This window comes from Lissotriton vulgaris, chromosome 9 (assembly GCF_964263255.1).
Source record: "Lissotriton vulgaris chromosome 9, aLisVul1.2, whole genome shotgun sequence".
Taxonomy (NCBI): Eukaryota; Metazoa; Chordata; class Amphibia; order Caudata; family Salamandridae; genus Lissotriton; species Lissotriton vulgaris.
Window position 1 is genome coordinate 137,168,806 of NC_141697.1, and position 24,789 is coordinate 137,193,594.

The 24,789-nt window shown below is 43.8% G+C and overlaps 1 protein-coding gene across 2 annotated transcripts in view; it reads left to right on the forward strand.

Moving 5' to 3' along the window:
* The first annotated feature begins 14,327 nt into the window (after positions 1-14,327).
* Positions 14,328-24,789, forward strand: part of LOC147689728 (carbohydrate sulfotransferase 9-like) — a 91,274-nt gene continuing 80,812 nt past the window's right edge. The window contains exon 1 of one of the 2 annotated variants that reach the window (XM_086937203.1): positions 14,328-14,636. The gene's annotated coding sequence lies outside the window, so the exon portion shown is untranslated. Of the gene's footprint in view, positions 14,637-20,902; positions 21,025-24,789 lie in introns of those variants that run through there. The other variant, XM_086937202.1, reaches the window with a different exon arrangement.

Genomic DNA, 24,789 nt, shown 5'->3' on the forward strand with positions numbered 1-24,789 from the left:
CTAAACTCCACTTTATTTCACTAAACACTACTGATTTCTATGGTACTACACTCTATCGCACTATAGTTTATACTCCTCAATTGCACTGTACTGTATAACATTGTACCCCTGTGCAGTCCACAGTATACAACTCATCATTCCTGCAGTGTATGGCACTACAATATATGCCACTTCATTTTACGCAATATAACTCTTCAACACTGTACTGTACCACACTACCCTTTACATAAGCCCACGGTATGCCCCTCATCATTACCCTACTCCACTCTATAGCACTTCAGTATACCCCACTCCAGTGTACGCTATTTCAGTTTATGCCACTTCACTGTACCACACTCCACTATACGCCACTCCATTGTATGCTATTTTAGTGCACGATATTCCAATATAGGCCCCTAAACAATTCAATACTCCAGTGTACAGCACTAAAATCTATGACACTACAGTGTATGCAAATACATTCTACAATATTTACAGGACATCAATCCACTTTACCACATTCCACATTTGCTATCCCACTGCATACCACTGCACTGTACACCACTACACTCTATGCCACTCTAATAAACGCCACTCTATTGCATATTAGTTCTCTGTATGCCACTCCACTCTGTGCGGCTTTGCGCCACTCCATTGTATGGCATTCCACTATATTCTACTCCACTATATCTCATTACACTTTACTACACTTCACTGTAGCAAAATGTACTGTACCAGAGTACACTTTACAACACTATCTACCATGATATTATAGCACACATCACTTAATAACACTCCACTCCACTAAACTAAACTCAACAAATATTACAAAATTGTTACTAACATTGTAAAAACGATTGAATTTCACAAAAAGAACCAAAGGTTGTAGTTATAGTTAGGAAAGTTTTATTTAGGTCTGGTAAACAACCCCAAATTAAGTTCCACAAACATTAGAAATGCTATAGTAAGGGTTATCTCTTAATTGTAAAATGTATACACCACTTATGCACTTATTTCTATTTTATTTGTGCCAAACACACCTTAAGCTACACAACCATAACAAATTCATAACTTATACTTATTGATGGAAATTATTGTTTACGCACCACTTTCATATTACTGTAAGTCATACCTATAATTCTTTTTTTTTTTTAACACATTTTATTATTGAACTTTTATATCAAGTTCAAATAATAAATATAAGAAAATGCATATATTTACATCGAAACAATTTAAAATCAGATTACATAATACAGCTTCCAAAATTACTAAAAAAAAAGATTTCCAAATTTTATCAAATTTCCTTACCCCCCATTTCGCTTAGCATAACAAAATTCGCTTGTTCTGACATTTCTCATTTTCTGAAACCAAATATTAAACAGAGGCGCTTGAGTTGATTTCCAATTCTGCAGAACCAAAGACCTCGCAACTGCCATCACAATAAATAATAATTTAACCGACTGTCCACACAATTCGAGTTCACTGTCATATCCATAAAGTATCAACTTAACATTATAATCAGTCTGAATTCCACAAAACCTTTGTAAGTATTCGAATATCTCAGTCCAAAAAGGAACGATTTTAGTACAGTGAGCTGCAATGTGGGACCAATTAGCAGGGCTATGTTGCTTACATCTAAAACAGACAGCACTAACATTCATGTACATTTTTGAGATGACAGCGGGAGTTCGATAAAGAAGCCATTTAGTAAAAAAAATCATTCTCCTCCAATTAGATCCGCGGAGAACACTGAAATTTAATTTATTTATACAGTTCCAAGTATTCATAGTAAGAACATGATTTTCTTGTTCTTGCCATTTTTTAATGCATCTTACGCTAAGGTCCAAATCAGTATATTGAACTAAATATCGTTTCCAAGCTCCTGGTTTCTTATTCTGGGAAATGAGAAATAAATCATCCCACAACTGACAAGGAGAATCAATCATTCCTACTTCCGCTTGCCCTAGAACTTTAAAAATCGAAGCATATGAGTTAAGTAACATAAACTTCCCTGGGATTAATTGTTGCATTTCTCCTGGTAACAACCAAGTCCCTTCTCTTATAAAGTCAAATAAAGTAGTGAACCCAACTTGCTCCCATTGACAAACAATATCTGATCCGATATTAATTCTCATAAAAATGAGAGCGTTCCTCAAAGGAGTTCTAGAATTAAACTGCGGAAGGGAATATTTTTTTAGAAGAGCATCTCGACGTTTAAATACCTATAATTCACATTTATACTTATGCGCCTATTATTATCACTTGTGCCCTTCCGTGCACAGTCCTGTCACCTCACTCGCCACACTACAATAACCTTTCAGGTATCAGAGCACTTTACAAATGTTCAGAAATCAGAGACAAATAGACACCAATAATATCATAGTCAAGAACAATATAGGATATAGTAACTCTCCAGATAAGGGAGGGATCACCACAATGTCAGGACAGATAGAAATTAAAACAATAACAGCGAGCAGTAGTCATCAGTGCAATGGACGTCACATGAAAGGTACTGCGAGAGGAAATCCTAGGATCTAGGGCAGAAATGTGTTCATAAGTAGTACTTTACCTTCTTCCTTGAAGGATGCTGTTTATCCTGCTCTTCCTCTCTCTTTGTCCCTCCTTAGTGTTAGTGTCTGCTTGTCTATGTCATGTCTCTGTGATGTCATCCAGGATTCTACCTGTTGCTGTTCAAGGGATTTATCAGTTACCTGGAGGCTGAGCAGGAAGTTATCTGCTCCCCGTGGGGTTTCTTACCATATTACATTCCTACCTGAATGCTGTACCTTTTATCTAATCTCAAGAATAAATATACTACATGAACATTACAACAAGGACCCTTCATCTTTATTTTACTGAATTTAACAGATGCAGTTGAAGGATTCAGTCTGAATTCAGGGGGCAAGGAGTTCTAAATTCTCTGGGCCATCCGAGAGAAAGCTCTGCAGTAGGTTTCTTTTTAAAGGATCTCTCTGGTTTCAGCAATAAGGTGCTGGAGCATCTGGGGATCTGCAGCCACCAGAAAGGTCCAGCTACAGAGTGAGGTATCTCAGGTATTGAAGTGTAGGGCTTTATGGGTCATGCATGTAATTTTTAACTGAGTTCTTTCTTTGTAAGAGAATTGAGGTATTTCAAATCAACAGAGGTTTGCACTTCAGTAGTCTAATCTGGGAATCACTAGCGCTTGCACTGCAGACTTGAAGTCATTGAGGGGGTAAAAGGGTTTTAATTTACTTAAAATGCTCATTTGATGGCAACACTGACATGCTTCTGCATGTTAATGTTCTTGTTGAGAGTTATTATAAGCAATCTCACTGAATCAATAACTTGTGGCAAGCAGTTGAGGGCTTGTAGTTGTTTCATCCATTCCTCGATGATGGGTGACTGATTCGGTGGAGTGATTAGGAGGAATGTGGTTTTGTTAGTATTAACTACTTACATTTCTATTATATTTTCACCAGTAGTAAATGCCAACTTTTGTTGAGTTTTATATGCTTTACTTCAAAATATCAGCCATTTTAATAAAAGACTTCACAGGTAGCAACCTTATGGGAAAATACAGCTTGGAGGGGAAAGTGGATCTAAGCGAGGTTGAGGGAGAGAGGGAGGGAGGGTATATGGGGAAAGGTGTCTGTGTGAGGGACAGAACCAGCTAGAATAAGTAATGGGCAGAGAAAACGAGGAAGGAGAGATGTGGGTGTAAGAAGGGCAGAACCAGCAATATAAAGTAAGAGGCTGGGGAGAACTAATCGTTGAATATTAGGGTATTCAGGTGCTAAGGCTCTAAAATAATTATGAGGGTCAAATCATAGTATTGGCACCATCTGGGTCTTCGTAAAACGTTGTGAGTTTTCATAAGATTGAGTCTAAAACCAAATCAAGGAACTTCGGCAAGAAAGGATTCCAGATTAAATCTCATGGCTATATTTAAAATTAAGAACATTACTAAAGGCAAAAAGTAGTTAATCAATAGCAACCAAAGTCTCTGTTGTATATCATAGTCGAATAATGGGAGAGGATCAACATAGGGTCTATTCCCAAAGTGAGAAAACAGCCAGAACTAAGTATAGTTCAACTAGAGGACTGCCTCCAATGGAAGCCAAATATTGTCTGGAACATACCCCAAAAACCAACGTCGAAACACAAAATAATGGGGCCGCCTGCACAATGTGAAGAGGTGCCCCTGATACTCCTATATTTCACAGATATTCATCGGCATTCGCTCAATGGTGCCTCTCTGACAGGTTAGGGGGCCCTAAAGACCTGGGCTCCCTCCTCCGCTGCAGGGGCTGCAATGGCCTGCTTTACGTCCCTGCCAAAAACATAATCTTTTTTAGGGTTTAAGACAGAAAAGCCACACACATTTAATTACTCCTAATGGTCTGACAGGGCTGCATAAACAATGAATCAAGACATAAACCAATAATTAGTCTAGCACTCAGGTTACATTCAATGAGATACATCTGTAAATACCTACTACTTCTACATATTAAATAATGAGGTGTGCATTGGAAATGACATGACATTTGTATACAAATACTATGAACTGTTCAATAATTCATGAACTCTAGGAAAGTTTGAAGTAAAGGGCCTTGAAAGTTCTGAAGGCAGGAATATCCTGAGCATGGCTTTCTCAGGAGGTGCACAAATTAATACAATGTATTAATACCAAACTAAGAGCTAGGCTTATATTTCTCTGATCTTCTGAAATGGAAAAGCATACAAACACAATGCCCTTCGGAGAAGGCTCATTCACATTAACCCTTTCCATGCTGATGACGGAACCGGTCCGTCATCAGCCGCGGTGGCGCTGTGCTGATGACGGAGCGGTTCCGTCATGGCCCGCCCGACGCCCCTGCGCGGCGCTGATTTCGCGCCTGTGCGGCGCGTTCTATTAATCGGGCGGGGCCATGACGGAACCGCTCCGTCATGAGCACAGCTCAACCGCGGCTGGTGACGCAGCGGTTCCGTCACTAGCATGGGCGCGCCACGCGGACCCCCCCTTAGCGCTGCGGTGGAAAAGTCGCCGCAGCTATGAGGTTAAATACCATTGCATATTTTGTTCTGTAAACAGGAACAGATATCAATACCGAGCTATGATGTACCCACTGGACCAGTAAGGGGGAAGTAAGTGGTTACTGGGAAGTATGCACAGTAGAGAGCAATATATTTTCCATTAGTGTTTCAAAGTATAGGGTTATTTCTTAGTATTTGGATACCAGAGTTGTTCATTTTCTAAATGTCTCTCTTAAAGATTGCAATAACGAGCAGTCAAAGCTTACTCCAGGAGTTGGTACACGGTTTGGAACTGAAACACAGTATGAATAATAATCTTAGTTGATAGGCTCAATCTCCGGCCGAGTTATATATTTTAAAATGGTTTGATTAAGAGGAGGGTGATTTAGAAAGAATCCCCAAAAATCTGCTCCAGGACTTATAGTCCTCACTCACTTGTCAGCAAACATCTGCTAACGTTTCCATACGCGAAATGTGTCCTGAGGAGTGATTATGGAAAGATGGCCACTCTAAGGGTGTGGGGGACGGGCACGGGCATCAGCAGCCCCAGGGCCTTACCCTTCGCCTCCTTCTTAATGGACATCTTGTCTCCTCTATATTTCCTAGCTAACTGTTCAACTAAAAACGATATCTTCTTTCTTAATCGTTCAGATGTTATGTTATGTTATGTTATGTTATGTTATGTTATGTTATGTTATGTTATGTTATGTTATGTTATGTTATGTTAAATGAGTTTATAGAGTGCAGGGCTACTCAAAGGTGTCCCAGAGCTGGCTCAACGACATAATAGCATGATCCCTGCCTGGGCCTTAGTTGTTGAATAGCCAGGTCTTCAGTTCCTTTCAGAAGGTAAGACGACTGGGAGAGGATCTGATATGAACAGGCAGTGCATTCCAAGCCTTTACAGTGCCCAAGATAAAACTTGTACCTCCCCAGTTCACTTTCTTGAACTTGGGAACCATTAAGGTTATTGCATTGGAAGAGTGAAGTGTCCTCTTTGGTGAATACCATGTAAGGCTCTGCCTAAGATGGTGAGGGCCAATATTATGTAGGTCCTTAAAGGCAGTACACAGTGCTTTCAAAGTAATGTGATGGCTAATCGGAAGCCAGTGTAGCTTCCGAATTTCGGCTGCAACAGATTTGAACCTGGGTATTCAAAGGAGAAGCTGGCTGCTGCATTTTGCAGGGTTTGCAGAATTTTTAGATTTTGTTTCTGCATGTTAAGGTAAGGCCATTGAAATAATCTATTTTTGACATCAGTAGTGAGGTCACCACTCTCTCTTGTGCCTCAAAAGGAAGAAATCAAAGAATTGTTTTGACCAACCGAAGGGTGAAAAACATAAAGACAGTTACTGCATTTACCCTGGTCTCCAAAAAATAGTTTGTTGTCCATAAGGACTTTCAGGTTTTTGGCTTTCCTCACTGGCACTGGCAGAGGACCTAATTCGTCTGGCCACCAAGATGGTGTCCAGAAAGAAGTGTTATTGCAAACAGAATAACCTCTGTTTTTCCTGCATTCAATTTCAAGCAGTTGTTCATCCGAGTGCTGTCCGCCCTCATACGGTTACAGAATCAGTTTTCTGTCCCAGAGTACTGGTTGGAGAGTGAGAGAGACCACAATTTGTGTGTCATCAGCATGTGAGGTGAGCGAGAAGCAAAATATTCCAATCAGGATGGCAAGAGAGGATACATAGACATTGAAAACTGTCAGGCTGAGCATGGATCCCTCTGGGCCCCCACAGGGAAGAGAGAAAAGCTGAGAGCGACCACTTGCTTTCTGTCTGTAAGAAAGGATCACAGTAGGATAATGCAGTTCCCTGCACCCCAGTTTCAGGCAGACGGTCCACTAGAAGCTCATGATGGACCGGGTTGAAAGCTGCAGAGAGGTCCAACAATACCAGTGCAGCATTTCCACCAGCATCCAGGGCAAGTCTAGTTTCCTCCGTAGATTTAATCAAAGCGGATTCCATGTGGTGCCTACTCTGGAATTCATTTTGTGTGGTATTAAGCAATTGGTTTTCCAGGAAAAAATCAGATAGTTGAATGTTCATAGCCTTTTCCACGATCTTGGCCAGGAAAAGCAGCCTAGAAATGGGACAGAAATTGTTGGGGTCATGAGGGTTTAAATATTTATTTTTATTGGAGGCAGGAGGGATGCCACCTTCCAATTTAAGGGGAATTGACCTAACCAGACTTAAGTATCCTATTAAAAAACCTGATAACCTTTTCAGCTAGCATATTTTGGGCCAGCTTAAGCACTGATGGGAGGCATGGATCCATTGGCGACCCTGGCTTTGCTGCTTGAATTAACCCAAGAACTGAGCTGGTCGAAAGAGCAGCAAACTATAAGGTGGCCTGTGTTTGGCTAGTAGCCTGTTCGGATTCCAAAGATGAGTAAAGTGGAAGTCCCCCGCCTTTTTCCTTAGTTCCATTAAATGCATTGAATATTTCCTCAACTTACTTTATAAAGAACTTTGCAATATTGCCGCAGAACGACGGACTATGATTCACCAGACTATTTCCAGAGAGTTTGGTAAGATTAGATACCGATTTAAACAATTCTTTTAAATAATTTTTGGCTAGATTGATCCGGTCCATGTAATATTTAGATTTATTTAGATATATTTAGATTTATAAACACTGTTTATATTTAAAATGTTCTTGGTCACTATAGTCTCTCCTCCAAATTCGTTCTTGATGCTTAGAAAGTTTTTCTTATCCCTGAGCGCATTAGAGTACCAAGGTGCTGTGGGGAGGGAGAGTTTCGAATGTACACATTTTTAGGGTGCTAGCTTGGTGACAGCAGAATCGAGCCATCTAGTATAAAGAGGAAGAGCGGCTTTTAATTCATCAGGGAAGTCGAGCTGTGAGATGGAGAGCTGGTGCCCATGTAGGTCAGGTGTAACTTTATTCCAGCCACAAACGTTATGTGTCCTGGATGCAGAGTTTGAAGCAAGCCCTCAAAAAGGAAGAGTCAGGTCAAATAAAACTGAATGGTGGTCAGACCATGTTAGAGGAAGTGAGCCTAGTAATGTGAGGGTGGAGTAGTTTGTATAGATTCCATCTTATGTGTGCCCTGCTTCATGAGTGGGTCCTCGTGCCACTTGTTTTTGGCCGGCGCTAGTCATTATGTCTAAAAGACCTTCAGTGTCTGTGTCTATTATGTTTTCATGTGATAGCTAAAATCACCTAGAACAGTGAAGCTGTTAACAGCAAGCCCCTCTTTCAGCAAAGGTCTAACTTAAAAGACAAGGCTTCACAAACCTCTGAACGAGCATTTTAAAAGACGCTAGGAAAGAATCTCTATAAGTAACTGCTAGGCCACCTCCCCTCTTTTGGGGTCTGTTTAATGTATAGCATGCAAAACCCAGAGGGACAGACTCAATTAGATTTGGCCCAGAGCTGTGGTCCGTCCAGGTTTCTGCAATAAAAGCAAGATCTAGTTGTTGATTCTCTAAAAAATCAGCACACTCCATTCTGCGTTTTACTAATGATCTGGCATTAAAAAAGATTGAGGTTTACTACTCCTTATCATCTGGGACACACTGTGTCCAGTCCTTGGGCTTGCTGTTTGTTTATTTGTCAGCAGGGGAATGCTATGGCAAGAACTATAAAGTGCATTATTGGAGCTGTAGGCTTTGTCATTTGAATTGCACTAGCACAACTCAACACATTTATTTGTAATAGACAAAACCAGGACTGGACAGTTTTTGCCTCCTTGGCTTGGACGCAGCTGGTAAGTAACACTGTGCATAATACAGTTCCTTTTCTGGGCTTGCGGGATTGGTGTCAGGTGTAAATAATAAGTATTCCAAAGTTAAGACGTGCTTTCTGATGGTTCTCTAGTAACTCGTTAAGTATCTAGTTATGTGATGGTTCACAGATCTGATGGGTTGGGTTCCAGACAGGGTGCAATTATATGTAGGTCTAATAACATTTCTCACTGAACATGTTAACTGCAAATATTCATATTTATTTGACATTTTAATTTGAGTACATAAATATTACCGTAAGAGCTGTAATACATGGACAGCTTACTCCATGGGCACAACGCAGGCCCCTACAGCGCAGAAGGGTCCCCAAACCCTTCAGGAGACCCCTATTTAGCCTAAAGCCAATAGAAAGTGGTGAGATATGGGAGAACCCGTGGCCCCTCGCCATGTTCTGCCAGGTTCACCATCATTTGGAAACTGCCATTTGGCTATTTGGCAACACAGAGAAGCTCTGTTATATCGTAGAGCGTAGCGCGCTCACCAGCAGCATCACAGCATGTTTTAAAACCCCCGTTTTGTCTGTTTAGTTGGAATTGATTTTTATATTGCACCTTGCTTTTAAATCATTATTCACCTGCCTCATACCTGCACATAATTTTGTGAGAACACCGCGTTTGGAGCGGGTCCCTTTTCCCCTTCGAAATTGCACCACACCGTCAAAACGGCGGACATCTTGTGTGAGGGCTAAGGATTGGAGCGGTCTAGTCGTCACAAGGACGCTAGACCAGTACTTAAGCCAGGTAAATTAGGCGTCCGAACACTTGGAAATTGCCATTTGGCTATTTGGCAACACAGAGAAGCTCTGTTATATCGTAGAGCGTAGCGCGCTCACCAGGAGCATCACAGCATGTTTTAAAACCCCCGTTTTGTCTGTTTAGTTGGAATTGATTTTTATATTGCACCTTGCTTTTAAATCATTATTCACCTGCCGCATACCTGCACATAATTTTGTGAGAACACCGCGTTTTCCCCTTCGAAATTGCACCACACCGTCAAAACGGCGGACATCTTGTCTGAGGGCTAAGGATTGGAGCGGTCTAGTCGTCACAAGGACGCTAGACCGGTACTTAAGCCAGTCATGCTGACGCGCAGAGGGCACGCGCGGTGGGCTCGCCAGAGCATCGCCGGAGTCACGCCAGAGTCCAGCCCGTCTGCGCCCGTCCGCGCACGGACGGGCCCGGGGCGGGGAGTTTGGCCAACGGCGTACCTACTCCTCGGAGGAGTTGCGTAATCTGGATAAAGGTGACCTACGCCTGGATCATGTAACCCTGATGACACTCAGGAAGTACGCGATATCTCTCCCCCATAATGTGACCCCCTCAGGGCTGTACTCTACACTGAAAATAGCTAGCCTAAATACCCGTTCGCTCCATTGCCACCATGTGGAAGTCTACAATCTGCTTCAGGACAACGATATAGATATATTGACCCTTTCAGAGACTTGGATGGGCGAGAACTCGATGCCTGACATCATTGCCGCTCTCCCTAGCGGCTATGATGCTATATGGCATAACCGCCCAGGAGGTGCTCGGGGGGAGGGGTAGCGGTCCTTTTTAAAAAGGCTCTGCTAGTGGAAAGACTGCTGTCAGAGACAGTCGATCTAGCTGATTTGCTTGGGGTAAAGGTCACCTTGAATAACTCCTGCTGGGTGGTGCTATCAGTTTATCGCCCACCTAACGCAACCCCACTTTTCTATGATATTTTTGGTCCCATTATGTCGGACTTATGTACCCAATATACGAAAATCTTAGTAACAGGAGACTTTAATCTACATTGGGATAAGTCCCACTGGGACCTGCCTATGCGCCAATTGGACACCATGATGTCAGCTCTAAGCTTCAAACAACTTGTGGAGGTTCCCACACACATCAAAGGTCATGTTCTTGACCTTGTGTGGACCACAGACCCAAATGTGGCCCTTAAAGACGTTGCCCCATGCATATGATCTGACCATCATTTAGTATCCTGCGAGGTACGCATTAACGGCCACATAAATAACTTACCGCCGGAAGTTAGGAGAACCCGTAAATGGGCAGAGGTTGATCTGATAACCCTGACCAAGGTGCTCTCGCCATTGGATCAGTCTTTGAGTCCGGGACGTAGTCTGGACCGGGAATATGCAGATTTAACGCGGAGCCTGACTCAGGCTATCGATCAGATAGCACCTATAAGAACACAGCTAATAAAAGGACCTGGTAAAGGGGCTCCATGGTTTACGCCATCATTGAGGGACCATAAAAGGAAGCTTAGAGCGTTGGAAAGAGGATGGAGGAAAACTAAGCAGGACACAGCTAGGAACCTCTACCGAAACTCTCTTCACCTATGTAAAAAGTCTATTGCTCTAGCTAAAGCAGAATACTATGAGTCGCGCCTAAGTAAGGTAGCTAATGTCCAGAAAGAGACCTTCAAGATCTTGTCGGAGCTGAGTAAAAAACCTGAAAGCTCCCAGTCTCTCATAAATTGCAACATCTTCCAGGGATATTTCTTGGAGAAAGTGAGAACCATTATCCAGGAAATAAAGAGTGGCATGTCAAATGGGATGGCTATACCCACAGCCCCTCATAAACCGGTTGACTGTACTATCGCACTGTTCCCAGAGATTGATATATTGAGTCTGGAGCAGTTGATTGGTAGAATCAAATCCAGATCTCCAGCAGACCTGAGTCCACCCAGGGTCTTTCGGGTAGCTCGCCCTTTATTGGAGGAATGTATCATCTCCCTCCTTAACAGATCCTTGGAAACAGGGTATATACCAGCTGAACTTAAGGAAGCACGTGTAAGACCTCTACTGAAGAAACCAGGCGCAGACCCCGCAGTGCTAAAGAACTACGAGCCTATCTCTCAGTTGCCATTCCTCTAAAAAATACTGGAACAGCACGTATTAAAATCCTTGTCCATGAACCTGGAGTCTCACCATCTACTTCATGAACGACAGGCAGGGTTCCGAGCTCATCACAGCACCGAGTTGGTGATGCTCTTGGTGCTGGATGAATTGAGAGGCATGGCTGACTGTAAGAAACCGAGCGCCCTGATTTTTCTAGATCTTTCAGCGGCGTTTGATACCGTCAGCCATGCCCTGCTTCTGGAGAGATTGAGTGACTTCGGGATCAAAGGCCTGGCCTTCAGATGGTTGCAATCCTTCCTCTTGGGAAGGACCCAAAGGATACAACTTGGGGACGAAACATCCGAGGTGGGGACTCTAGAATGTGGGGTGCCTCAGGGCTCGGCCCTGTCCCCACTTCTATTTAATCTCTACCTGCAACCTCTGATTGCTTCCTTGGCGTGCATGGGCTGTAGAGTATTTAACTATGCGGACGACATGCAGCTGTTGCTGAGTGTCGATAATACAAGCGTCGCACAACTCCAAGCCCAGAATATCTTGAGGTACACTGTACAATGGATGACGGAAAATCTTTTGAAAATCAACCCAGTTAAGACCGAGGTATTGGTGATTCCATCTACCACCTCTCCATGGTGTGACCTCTACTGGCCTGCGGAGTTAGGCCCGGCTCCTAAACCTAGCTTGAATGTAAAGAGCCTAGGGATCAAACTGGACTGCGATCTATCAATGGCCAGTCAGATCTCTTCGGTGGTGGGAAGCTGCACTAATATCATCCGACAGCTACGGAAGCTAGCTCCCGTCCTCTCTCAATCCATGATGCGCTCAATCGTAGCAGCCACTGTTATTTCAAGGATAGATTACGGTAATGCTCTCTATCTCGGCCTGTCGAAAACCCTGACTAATAGGCTACAGGTCGTCATGAACGACGCTGCACGACTCATCTTCAGGCTCCCAAGACGAACCAAAGCATCTCCCCCGTTACAGAGCCTGCACTGGCTCCCTATCAAAGAGCGAGTGGAATTTAAGAATCTGTGCACAGCTCACAAGGCAATCTACGGTCTGGCACCCGCCTACATTAAAGATCGCTTGGTGGTGTACAGTCCAATGAGAACTCTTAGATCTTCAGATTCTCAGCTATTGGTCTGTCCCCGGTACAAACTTGTAACCAAGGGAGGGAGAGCCTTCTCTGTGTTAGTCCCTCAGTTATGGAACACACTACCCGAGACGCTGCGCAGGGCAGGGAATCTCCTACGGTTTAGAAAGGTGCTAAAAACACTGCTGTTCAGAAGAATCATGAGTGCTATATAGGCCAGTGGATGCCTTTTATTCTGTGACTGCCAAGTTATTGTTCTTACCATCGATTTCTGAGCGCCTAGAGACCTGCAGGTGATTGGGCGCGATACAAATCAAAAATAACAATAACAATAACACTCAAATAACAATTTTGCCGTACACCATGGGTTGACTTGGATGTGAACTTCGAGTGTTGGCCTCAGGGGTGTAGCTTTGGGGGGATCTATGGGGTGCTGCAACCCCCTGATAAATGTATTATTCATTAAATAGTTGGGTACAGGAGCTTTCAGACGAGTATGTTAAGGTATCTGTCAGATTTCACCTGGGAATTTTTAAATACTCACATATACAGAAACACGCCCACACACTCTTACCTTTGTTTGGAAGGTCTTCACACATGGTTATTTTACAAAATATTAGGTTTTAAGTATCCTTTCCCTTTCCATTGTCCCGTAAGCCCCCCTCATTTGCTGCTTCCCATATATTAATTAACATGAAATGCAAGCATGATTGTCAGAATATCTGACACCCCCCCCCCAGTCTTACTGACCAAGCTACACCCCTGGTTGACCTCACCTCATCCCAAGTGGTTAGAGTGAGTGTGCTGTGTCCTCCCCTTGCCCACGCTCAGGCACAGAGGCACAGCAAAATAGCAGGAAAAGTGTGCAACGCTCAAGAGACAATGTGGTCATTGATGAGATGTTTCCATGTTTTATGCACTGCGCGTGGCGCGCACAGACAGTAACAACATTTCATCTTCTCAGCTCATTAGTCCTGGCCACTTGATATACCTCTGTAAAAAATTGTTTTGTCTAGAGATTTTCCTTTTTGATGTGTGTTTTTGTATTATTAGAGAAGTAATTTAGCTTGAGTAGTCATTGCTGATCTGGCGCGCATTTTTCTGGATGACGTTTTTAAAAATGGCGGATGTGTTGCAGTGATGATGTAATATTTCAGGAACTATTAGACCTATATACTTCATATAGGTGTCAAAGCATAGGTTTTAGAGATCAAGTAGTCTTATAGAGACAGAAAATAACTAATTAGAGCAACACTTCCACCATTTTCCAAAATGGCGGCTCTATAATGATGTGTTTTAGCCATCATATTGGTAATTTATTTTAATATTGGCTTTGTTTCAGGTTTTCCGTTGATTCAAATTGGTAAACATGAGCGAAGCAGGTGGTAGCAAAGGATCCTTACCTCGTGATAGAGTGTTGCTAACTCAAAACATGAGGACTCCTTCAACAAAGAAAAATGTGTCATATGTCAAACTAATCCAAAAGAAAAGCTAACATCAACTGCAGCAGAAAGAGTTTGAGATGCTGCAGAAATATGGCAAGACGAAGTTCACAAAAGATTGAAACTGATGGCTGAAGAGAATCAAATATTTTATCACTGTAACAACAAGTGCTACAAGATCCATGCTACCCCGCCCTCCTCCAACAACTAATCAGAAAGCAGAGGGTCTTAAATATGCTATCTGTGGTTTAGCCAGAAAAGGGGTCAAAGGAATTGACGAAAGAATAGTATGTGACTCTCAAAGGGCGAACATGTTTTTATCCACAGCTAGTTTCTTCCAAGATGAAGTTTTCAGCCGAGATGCTAAACTAAACAGTGAGGTGAATGTATTTGCAGCGGATTTGTATGCTCACCGGAGTTGCATGTGTGCACACATTTGAAAATATGAATGTATAATGAGGTCTAGCAACAACGTAACAATTAGCATTAAGGTAAGTTTGCACTCTTTGAAAAGCAAATTAAGTTTTAAAGCCACTCTTGAGTGCTGGTTATGGGTTCACACTCAATAAGATCAGAGAAATATTGGTCAACATTGAAGAAACTGTATTGCCCCATAATAATGAAATTAAGAATTTTCTGGTGAGAATGTACAATGACAGATTTCGTTTTTATCAGTCTAACAAAAAGAATGAACCACTTATGGTGTTCTTAGCTGATTTGACTCCTGAAGTTCTTGCTGCCAAAATACAATCACAGGATGCTGTAAAATCAGCAGGCACCAGTTTTAAAAAACATCCTGAAAGATTTTGGTTTTACACTTAATGACAAATTTTGTGATGTTCCAGCGCTCTGCAAATCATGGGAGTCAACAAGAATGCCTGATGGTGTCTTAACAATTTTTACATCATTATTTAATATCAGCAGAGCAAAACTGTTACAAACTAAAGTTCTTGGGTTAGGAACAGAAGCCAACAACATTGATGATGGCTTTGAAGATATAAGTGAAGAAGTAAAAGACTATCCCATGAACCTACAGGCTTATGCAGTGAAAATATACAGTTCTTTCCAAATCATGTTTTATGAATTACATCACGGCAAAAAGAAAACTCTGCTACACTCGATGATTGCCCATGACAAGTGCAAAAGTAGGGAGCTAACCACTTCAATGAATAAGATTGGTAAAGCAACAAGTTACTAGACATAGTACGGAGCATGAACTAGTTAGCAACACATGCTGTAAAATCTTGTGAATCCAACAGCACACCATTTTATTTATTTATTTATTTATTTGTCTTATAAAGCGCACTGTCACCTTGCAGGCATCCTGGCGCTAAGCAGCTCAAAGGAGAGGGGGGGGGGGGTGTCAGAACATGGTCAGGCAACTAAGACTTGGGAAATAGCAAAGTTTTTACACTTTTTCTGAAAGGAAGGAGCTCCCTAATTTGTCTAATCTCCGAAGGTAGTCTATTCCACAGTTTGGCCACTGCCACCCCAAAAGACCTACCCCCTGACCTGACTTTCCTAAACCTTGGTACCTTCACCAGTCTCACCGATGAAGAGCAGAGCGTTCTTGTAGGGGTGTACAAGTAAAAAACGTTCCGCATGAGCACAGGCCCTATCCAATGAAGAGCTTTAAAAACAAGACAGAGAGATTTAAATTGCACTCTCTGTCTCAGAGGGAGCCAGTGAAGTTCTGCCAAAGCCGCAGACGCGGAGGATCTTCTAGGCAGCATTAAGACTAACTTGGCTGCTGCTGACTGGATCCTCTCTAATCTGTCCAGAAGGAAGTTCGGGGAATCAAGCAGAAGGGCGTTACAGTAGTCAAGTATACTAAGAATCGTACACCTTGTCACTTGCGCGCGCGCCTGAGAAGATAATAAAGGAAAAAATGTTCGCAGAGACCTAATGATCGCAAAACAACAGACTGTCATTTTTGTAACCTGAGCTTCCATAGTGAGCTTGTTGTCAAGCATAATGCTCAGATTACGGACAGTTTTTGCAGGCCGAACTGCGGTCGAAGTTCCAGGGGGCCAAAAATTGTAGGGAAGGATATGAGGGATCCTATTTGCACCACAAAAGACCACCTCTGTCTTTCCTGCATTCAATTGTAGAGAGTGTTCCTGCAACCAGCGATCTGTGTCCCGCAAACAGTTGTGAAACACCTCCACTGATGTCGAGTTCTCTCCCTCAAAGGAGAGGATCAGCTGTGTGTCATCCGCATAATTTATGATGTCGATATTATATGCTTTGATGACCGCAATCAGAGGCTTTAAATAAATGTTAAATAAAATAGGGCTAATTGCCGAGCCCTGAGATACACCATGCAGCACGTTGGAGAAGGCAGATTGGAAGGGGGGGAGGGACACCGCCTGCTGTCTATCCTGCAGAACGGACTGAAACCATCGTAAGGCACAGCCTTTCAAATCACTTTACCAGGAAAGGATTTAAAATTGATGGTCTTGATAATTTAGATTTGAAGACTGCTCTTCTTTGTCTGTAACATCCAGCACACATGATAATGCCATGCTGTTTTTCAAGACTGTACCAACTAAGTAGCTGCTGAAAAAAAAGCTGCATCAGCTATAGGTATAAAAAAACAAAGCTGAAAACATATAACCCACCAGCCTTGCCAATCTGTGCAAAATCACTGCAAGCCACCAACACATCACAGTCTACCAGAAAGTTTTAAATGGATGAGGACATGGTCCTTCTTCTACCTGATGCTGTGGTCTGCCAAGCTGATTTAAATGAATTTATCATATTGCGAACTCATGGATGAAAAAAAGCCAGTTTATCCTTGGGCTCGAATTCATGCTCTGATCTCCAAGAATACCGTCCAACTGAAAAAGGCTGGGCTTTTACCAGTAATACCAGTGGTACAGTGAGCAAGGGATCCACTTTTGGGCATACCCATCCTACTTAGGGTAAAAAGTGCTGCGCAAACAAATGATGGACAAAAAGCTGAATAAATCATACATTCACCCACAGCCAAGAGATCTGGGTTAAATTTATCGTTCTTTTGCTCACTACACCACCACAGTTGGTTCCTTTTGCTTTTGTCGCCCTAAATGAGAAGAGTATGCTCATACGTGGGTCACGTTCTCACTGTGCCACTGGATTCAAGCTAGCCTGGCTGATATCGGGTGATGCTGTGAAACGGTCCCAGGATGTTTGTTTCCGGTCCAGCCAGGAGCTGGCTTGGCAGTTCGGGCTGGACTATTCCAATGAAGAACAGGGTCAATACTGATTTGCATATGTCTGGGTCCAAACTGGGATGGCATGGTGAGCAAAAGAACGGTGAATTAAACCTAGATCTTTGTGACTGGGGGTGAATGTTTGCATTGTTCAGCATTCTGTCCATCATTTGTTACTTTTGCCAGTGTTGTTTTCAAGGCACATATTCTTACGGGTGGTGACACTATGAGCAAAATTGGCAGTGGTGGTTCCTCCGCTACAGTGGAGGAGCACCGTACCCTGCCCTGCGAGCAGTGCAAAAAGGAAAACAAAAACAGTAATAGCTAACATTATTATCGTTTTCGTTTTTCTTCCTGCTCACTTGCGGCCGCGTGGCCCGGGCTGGCCAGTGCAGTGGGCAGTGGACGAGTATAAAGCACACTATTAAGTGCACATGGTGGTTGGGCCAATCAAACCGTCATGCGCACTTCACATCTTCCTTACCAGGCTGCAATACACAGCCTGGTGAGGAACATGCAAAGCCTCCAAGCCCTCTCGGCGCTCAGACTAATCACAACTCTGCTTAAAACAGAGTTGGATGGGACAGGGGCTTCTGGGAGGCTGGGAGCTTCCTATTGCCGTAAGGATACAGAGCAGAGGCAGCAGCACCCGGCAGCAATCAGGTAAGTTACTGCATTTGTATTTTTATTATTCACCCCTCCGCCCCCCCCCCACACCACACATGCTTAGTAGCAGTAGCTACTGAAATTTGGAACAAAGCTTAGAGCTTTATCTGCTGAACATGTGAAGTTTCTAAAAGGATTTGCTGAGAGAGAGCAATGTGACTTTAAAGATGTAGAAAAATATCTTGTGTGTTGGTGGAAAATGCGTTCTGACTGTCACACATTTGACAATCTTCAGTAAAGTGAGTTCAAGAGATCAGTCCTGCTAAGTGACCTTTCAAATGTTATGCATGAACTCACAAAAAGAGTATTCTACTTGATAAGAAGATATGTAAATGTTTTGAATCATGCATATGTAGAGAAAGATCCATGTGAATTTGGTTGGGAAGGTATTGATGGGGTGCTAAAACCTACGGAATTTGTAAAGCCTCTACCCACAGAACTTATACGTTCATGTACAGGGCCGGACTGGGAACCAGAACCGGCCCTGGCAAAGTGCTCGCCCGGCCCCCCTCCCCCCCTCCGGGAGGAGAGGGGAGGGGGAGAGGTGCGACCGCGCTCTGTGACAGGGCCGGTTTTCGGCCGTTTTTGTTACAGGGCCGTTTTTGCAGCATAACGGCCCTGTAACAAAAACGGCCCCAGGGGCCCAAAACCGGCCCCCAACCATGCAGCCCACCGGGGAATTGCCAGGTGCCCTCAACGGCCAGTCCGGGCCTGTTCATGTACTTGCATAACCTGTGCCACATAAAGATGTCCCTGTCGATTTGCTCTTTTTAAATGTTTAACATTCTACAAATGTACCACGAGCTATTGCAGAAACAAATAAAGTGAACTATGAAAATGTGTCTAAAACAGGAGTGATTAAAATGATTTTTTTTTTCATTTCTATAGTTGTCTTTTCTTCCTGTATTATAGCCGCCATTTTGGAAAATGGCAGAAGAGTTGCTCTGAGGAGTTATTTCCTGTCTCTATAAGAATACTTGACCCCCCCAAACCGATGTTTTGTCACTAAAATGAAGTATATAGGTCTCATGGTTCCTGAAATATTACAGCATCACTGCAACACAACTGCCATTTTTTAAATGTTCGTCCAGAAAAATGCACCCCGGATCAGCAATGTCTACCCAGGTTAAATTACTTCTCTAATGATTTAAAAACACAAATCGAAAATGAATATCTCTGGCCAACAATTTTTTTACGCGGGTATACCAGGGGGTCGGGTTTACAAGTCTGAGGTTGTAAAGTGTGCGCCACCGCCACCCTCGTTCTCAGATCTGTCCACTTTCACTTTTGCAAAACTCTAGGCTGATGGAGGGGGGTCAAACCTGCAGATAGACCGACCTAGTCTGCTGAACACAATGTATCCTTAAACATCAGCAGGAAATATGGAAAAAAAAATAACCACCAGCTTGACCTTGAAGAGGGGTAAATAGTGAGTTCCATTTTTACCGCACTCAAAAGTACACAGCAGATTACTGTTTAAATATTACTTTCACTTCCTTATACAAGCATCAACAAGCCACGTATCGTTCTGGCTACTAACATTTGGTGATGATAAAAATTTGTAAAAATTAAAATGTAACACTGTGTTATGATCTTGTTGCTTCTTTTCTTATTTTGATTTGAGGTAGTGTGTGCGTATTTTGTGCAGGGGCGCATGCTTAGAAGCCACTTTTTTTCCCACGAAATGCCATAAAACATTCTTCCCAGCCCCTCAGCCAGTGTCTTGCTTCATGTGAGCTGGACGAGCAACGGAACATTTTACTTCGTTTCCACCCCCATAACCTTAGCTAGACCTTGAAAACAAACACTCATGATAGCAAAGCTGCCTTCATGTGGAAAAGTTGTGAAAGTGCTTGTCTGATCAGTTTGTCATATTAGCTGGCTGCTGTGTTTCGAAGGCGGAGTTTTACAGCACAGACAGTCCTCTCTCTCCCGTCCCTTCCTCTCTGAGTCTATTTACACTATAAATCTCTGTCTCTCAATGCCCCCTGTCTCTCTCTCTCTCTTTCTAACCACACTCTCTCTTTCTTTCTCTGTCTCTCTCTTTATTATTGTTCTCTTCCTTTGTGTCTCAGACTCTCTCTCTCTCTCTCTCTCTCTCTCTCCCTCGCTCTCTCCTGGCTCTCTCTCTCTCTCTCCCTCTCTCTCCCTCGCTCTCTCCTGGCTCTCTCTCTCTCTCTCCCTCTCTCTCCAGGCTCTCTCTCTCTCTCTCTCTCTCTCTCTCTCTCTCTCTCTCTCTCTCTCCCTCTCTCTCCAGGCTCTCTCTCTCTCTCTCTCCCTCTCTCTCCCTCGCTCTCTCCTGGCTCTTCCTCTCTCTCTCCCTCTCTCTCCAGGCTCTCTCTCTCTCTTTCTCTCTCTCTCTCTCTCTCTCCCTCTCTCTCCAGGCTCTCTCTCTCTCTCTCTCTCTCTCTCTCCCTCGCTCTCTCCTGGCTCTCTCTCTCTCTCTCCCTCTCTCTCCCTCGCTCTCTCCTGGCTCTCTCTCTCTCTCTCCCTCTCTCTCCTGGCTCTCTCTCTCTCTCTCCTCTCTCTCCAGGCTCTCTCTCTCTCTCTCTCTCTCTCTCTCTCCTCTCTCTCTCTCTCTCCCTCTCTCTCCAGGCTCTCTCTCTCTCTCTCTCTCTCTCTCTCTCTCTCTCCCTCGCTCTCTCCTGGCTCTCTCTCTCTCTCTCCCTCTCTCTCCCTCGCTCTCTCCTGGCTCTCTCTCTCTCTCTCCCTCTCTCTCCAGGCTCTCTCTCTCTCTTTCTCTCTCTCTCTCTCTCTCTCCCTCTCTCTCCAGGCTCTCTCTCTCTCTCTCTCTCTCTCTCTCTCCCTCGCTCTCTCCTGGCTCTCTCTCTCTCTCTCCCTCTCTCTCCCTCGCTCTCTCCTGGCTCTCTCTCTCTCTCTCCCTCTCTCTCCAGGCTCTCTCTCTCTCTTCTCTCTCTCTCTCTCTCTCTCTCTCTCTCTCTCTCTCTCTCAGTTGAGAGCAAAACGAAGTCTGTGTTCAGCAAGAATTCGATTCCCCGTGGATTTCCAGAAGCTATGGGTAAATATTTCTCTTCCAATCAGCTTTAAAATGATGTGAAAATATATACTGTCTGTGTGCGTCTTGTTTAAATAACATCTTTCAAACAAGCATTGGCAGGGCCAATCGATCTTACGTCTATGTAAAAGTAAGTGAGACCGATTGCAATTGCTAATGGTTGTTTGAGCAATGCCATTTTCCACTGCGTTTTCCTGCTAAAAATTCTATTTCTTAGACGCATACCGCTGGGAATAATATCTATTTGTAGCTCCCTGATTATAGCTTTCAAATATTCGTATGCATGCACCAGACTGCACGTAGATAAAATGGGGTGAGTGCAACTACAGAAAGAATTAAATTGATGGCTCCCTTGGACCAGAGTTGAGAGTATCAAACAGATCTGGCTGGTCTTTCATCTTTCCTAGGATGATAAATAAAGACCATGGGCGAATGGAGTTTTAAAATTAAGGGCTGTGAAGAATAAATTGTGAAATCTTTTATTACTCTAAAATAAGCAATATTGTGTTGATGAAAGCGAGTAAACGGATGAAAGACACCGTGGATCTTTTTGGTGGCAATGCTTTTTTATAGATGAGCTGAAGCCCCTGGCACTATGGTGTGACACTCACCTGGGGTCCCTCATCATTTTGTTTTTAAAGCATCAAAAATACCGATATCACCGGTCTCCATCTTTATGTCAAGTCATAAAGGAGAGGATGTGGCTTTATGACCAAAGCTGACAACTTTGGAACTTGGTGGCCTGGTCTCGGCATCGGGTCAACACATCCTGTGATTCTGGCAACTCACTTAACCTCCCTGTGCCTTAAAAACAGAATGCGACTTTGAGTGATGTAACTGGTGCTCGTGTAAACCACCAACACCATTCAGTCGAGCTCGCGCTATATGAAACTCCCCAAAAATGACTTAAACTCATTCAAATGAGATCATTTCTATGGTTCACTGCCACATCTGTGTGATAAAAATGTTATCACAGTGGCACCCCACTGAATGTAAGAGGAAAAATAAAATGATAATAACGTGTGTTAACGTTATTATCATTTTATTTTTCGGTAAAAAGCTGGAGCCAGGTTAGGGCAGGGCAGGGCGGGGTTGGGCTGTGGAACATGGCGAGGGGGGAGGAGTGGTATAATGTGCACTTAAGTGCGCATGATGGTTTGGCCAGCAGTCTTGGGCAGCCAAACCGTCATACGCACTTAGGGCCCGATGTAGGTAAATCTACATTTACCACTTCATAAATACCGAATCATACCGAATCGGTATTTATGAAGTGGTAAATTAGAGGGGGGGGAGATGTAGGTATTTCAGATTCGGTAAATACCGAATCTGTAAGATTCGGTATTTACCGATTCTGTAAATACCGATTCGGTATCCCCCATTGCTTCCTATGGGCCTTGAAACCCATAGGAATCAATGGGCATTACCGAATCGGTAATTACCGATTCGGTAATTACCGATTTGTGCAAGGGTGCAGGGGATGTCACTTTGACATCCTCTAGCACCCCCAAAACAGGCATGTGAGCCATGTGGCACACAGACATGCCCTAAGGGCATGTCTGTCTGTCACATGGCACAGGTGTGCATGCACAGATGTGCATGCACACCTGGATTCGGTATTTTAACACCCAATTGGATTGGGTGTTAAAATAGCGAATCTGAAGGGCCTGTGGGACTGAAAGTAGTCCCACCTACATCCCAAATTAAAAAAATCGGTAAAATTACCGATTCTGTATTTTTGCGATTCGGTAATTTTACCAAATCGGTAAAATACCGAACCGGACAAAAAAAGGTCCCCTACATCTCAGTAGGCCAAATACCGGTCGGAAACGGCCGAAATCGGCCGTTTCCGACCGGTATTTGGTACCTACATCGGGCCCTTAGCATGTTATCCACCCGATTGTATTGCACAGCCAGGTAGAGAACATGCCCAGGCTCCCACTGCCTGTTTGAGCACCGAACCAGGCCACTCGTATCAATCAGGAAGCTGCTGTCATGGTGACAGCAGCATCGTGATTGGCTAGGGGAGTGTGGGAGCCTGTGTGCTTCCAAGCTGCCGAGAGGTGACGGCCCTTCAGGTAAGTGAACTTTTTTTTTTTTATGGTGCACCCCACTCATCCCCCTACCCTACCACTACATTTCCAAAGCGGCCGCCACTGTAAACATATCACTTTATTTTAAGATATTAACCTTCCTTGCGCAGTAGAGGAGACTATACCAATTCCCAGTTAGGAAAACCATTCGAATGCAAGACTGAGAGTCAGAGTGTTACAAACTTATCCATTCATCTGCACCCTCATCCACCTACACACACACCCACACATTTATCTTTCCATTCATGCTTGCATCCATCCATCTACACATCTGAACCTTGACACATCCGCAAAGCCCCAGCCTCATCAATCGATCTGTAACCCCATCCGTTCATCAGCGCACTCATCCAACCATCGATCATTCAACCACTCAAACATTCATGAAGAGAAAACTAATTCAAAACAACAATGGGAGAGGTAGGGAGAGTCAAAGGGGCTTCTCTCAGTCCCCGGTTCAATGCACATAAACAAAAAGAGAGAGGCCGAATCAGTCTCAGAATAGCCACTAAATTGGAGCGAGATAGATAAGGATCACACACTCATTTTGGGTGAATAGGAAAGCCCTCACACACCGACCTGGTCAGTGTCATGCTTCATCATTGGGCCCCACCAAAGAGGCCGAGTGCCTCTTTGGTGTGCTGCGACGCCAGAAAGACTGCAGAGCTGGTTGTGTGAAGAGGGGCGTGTTGTGAGGGTGAGTGAAATTAAAAGTGTCTAAGAGGGTATCTAAAAAAAATTTTAATAGTGAATCCCTAAGACACGTATTACAGGTATTATGTGTCTGAATTTAATTGCCAAGGTTTAGGAATGGTAAAAATTCAGAGAAATACACTAGTCAGTCAACATGTTTCTGCCATATGGGAGGTATAAATTTACCAAGGCATTCATCAGGACTATACCCCGGCGGTATGGACTCTCTAATCGTCCACCCTGACCTGGGGGCGTGAAAGTGAAAATTATAAAAGGTGAAAAAAGTGCATAAAAAAGGGAGAGCGAATAGCTCAATCCCAAAAATCCTCCAAAATCAGGAGAAAATCAGCACTTTAAAATTTGGCGCTACTTGCATCATGGGTCTCGGGAGGGGGGTTGGAGCGTGCCTGGCACATCTCCCTCAACCGGACCCCGTCGGGGTCCGGTTCTGAGGCAGATACTGGGTTCCAAGTGGGCTGAGAGCGTTGAGGACGATGTGCCAGGCGGAAGGAGAAGGAACGACCACCTGTTCTTGGTTTCTTGATCCGCGGCACGGTTGCAACGGAGATCTGGGATGGATCTTTGGGGTGCGTGGAACGAGAGGCGATGGTTCAGGTAGGCAGGTCCGGTGTTGTGCAGGGGTTTGTGGGCGTGGGCGAGAAGCTTGAAGGTTGTTCGCTTCTCGACGGGGAGCCAATGTAGTGTTCGCAGGTGTTGGGTGATGTGACGTGGCGCGGTAGGTTGAGGACAAGTCTGGCGGAGGCGTTCTGGACGTTCTGGAGTTTGCAGGTGAGGTTCTTTTTTTATCCCGGCATAGTGTGCGTTGCCGTAGTCTAGTCTGCTGCTGATGAGGGTATGGGTGACGGTTTTCCTGTGTTCCTCATCCCATCAACACAAGTCCATCCATCCATCTGCAAACTAATCCATCTATCAAAATCTTCATGTTTTCACCCATCGGCTTTCGTGCATCTTAAATTCATGCATCTAT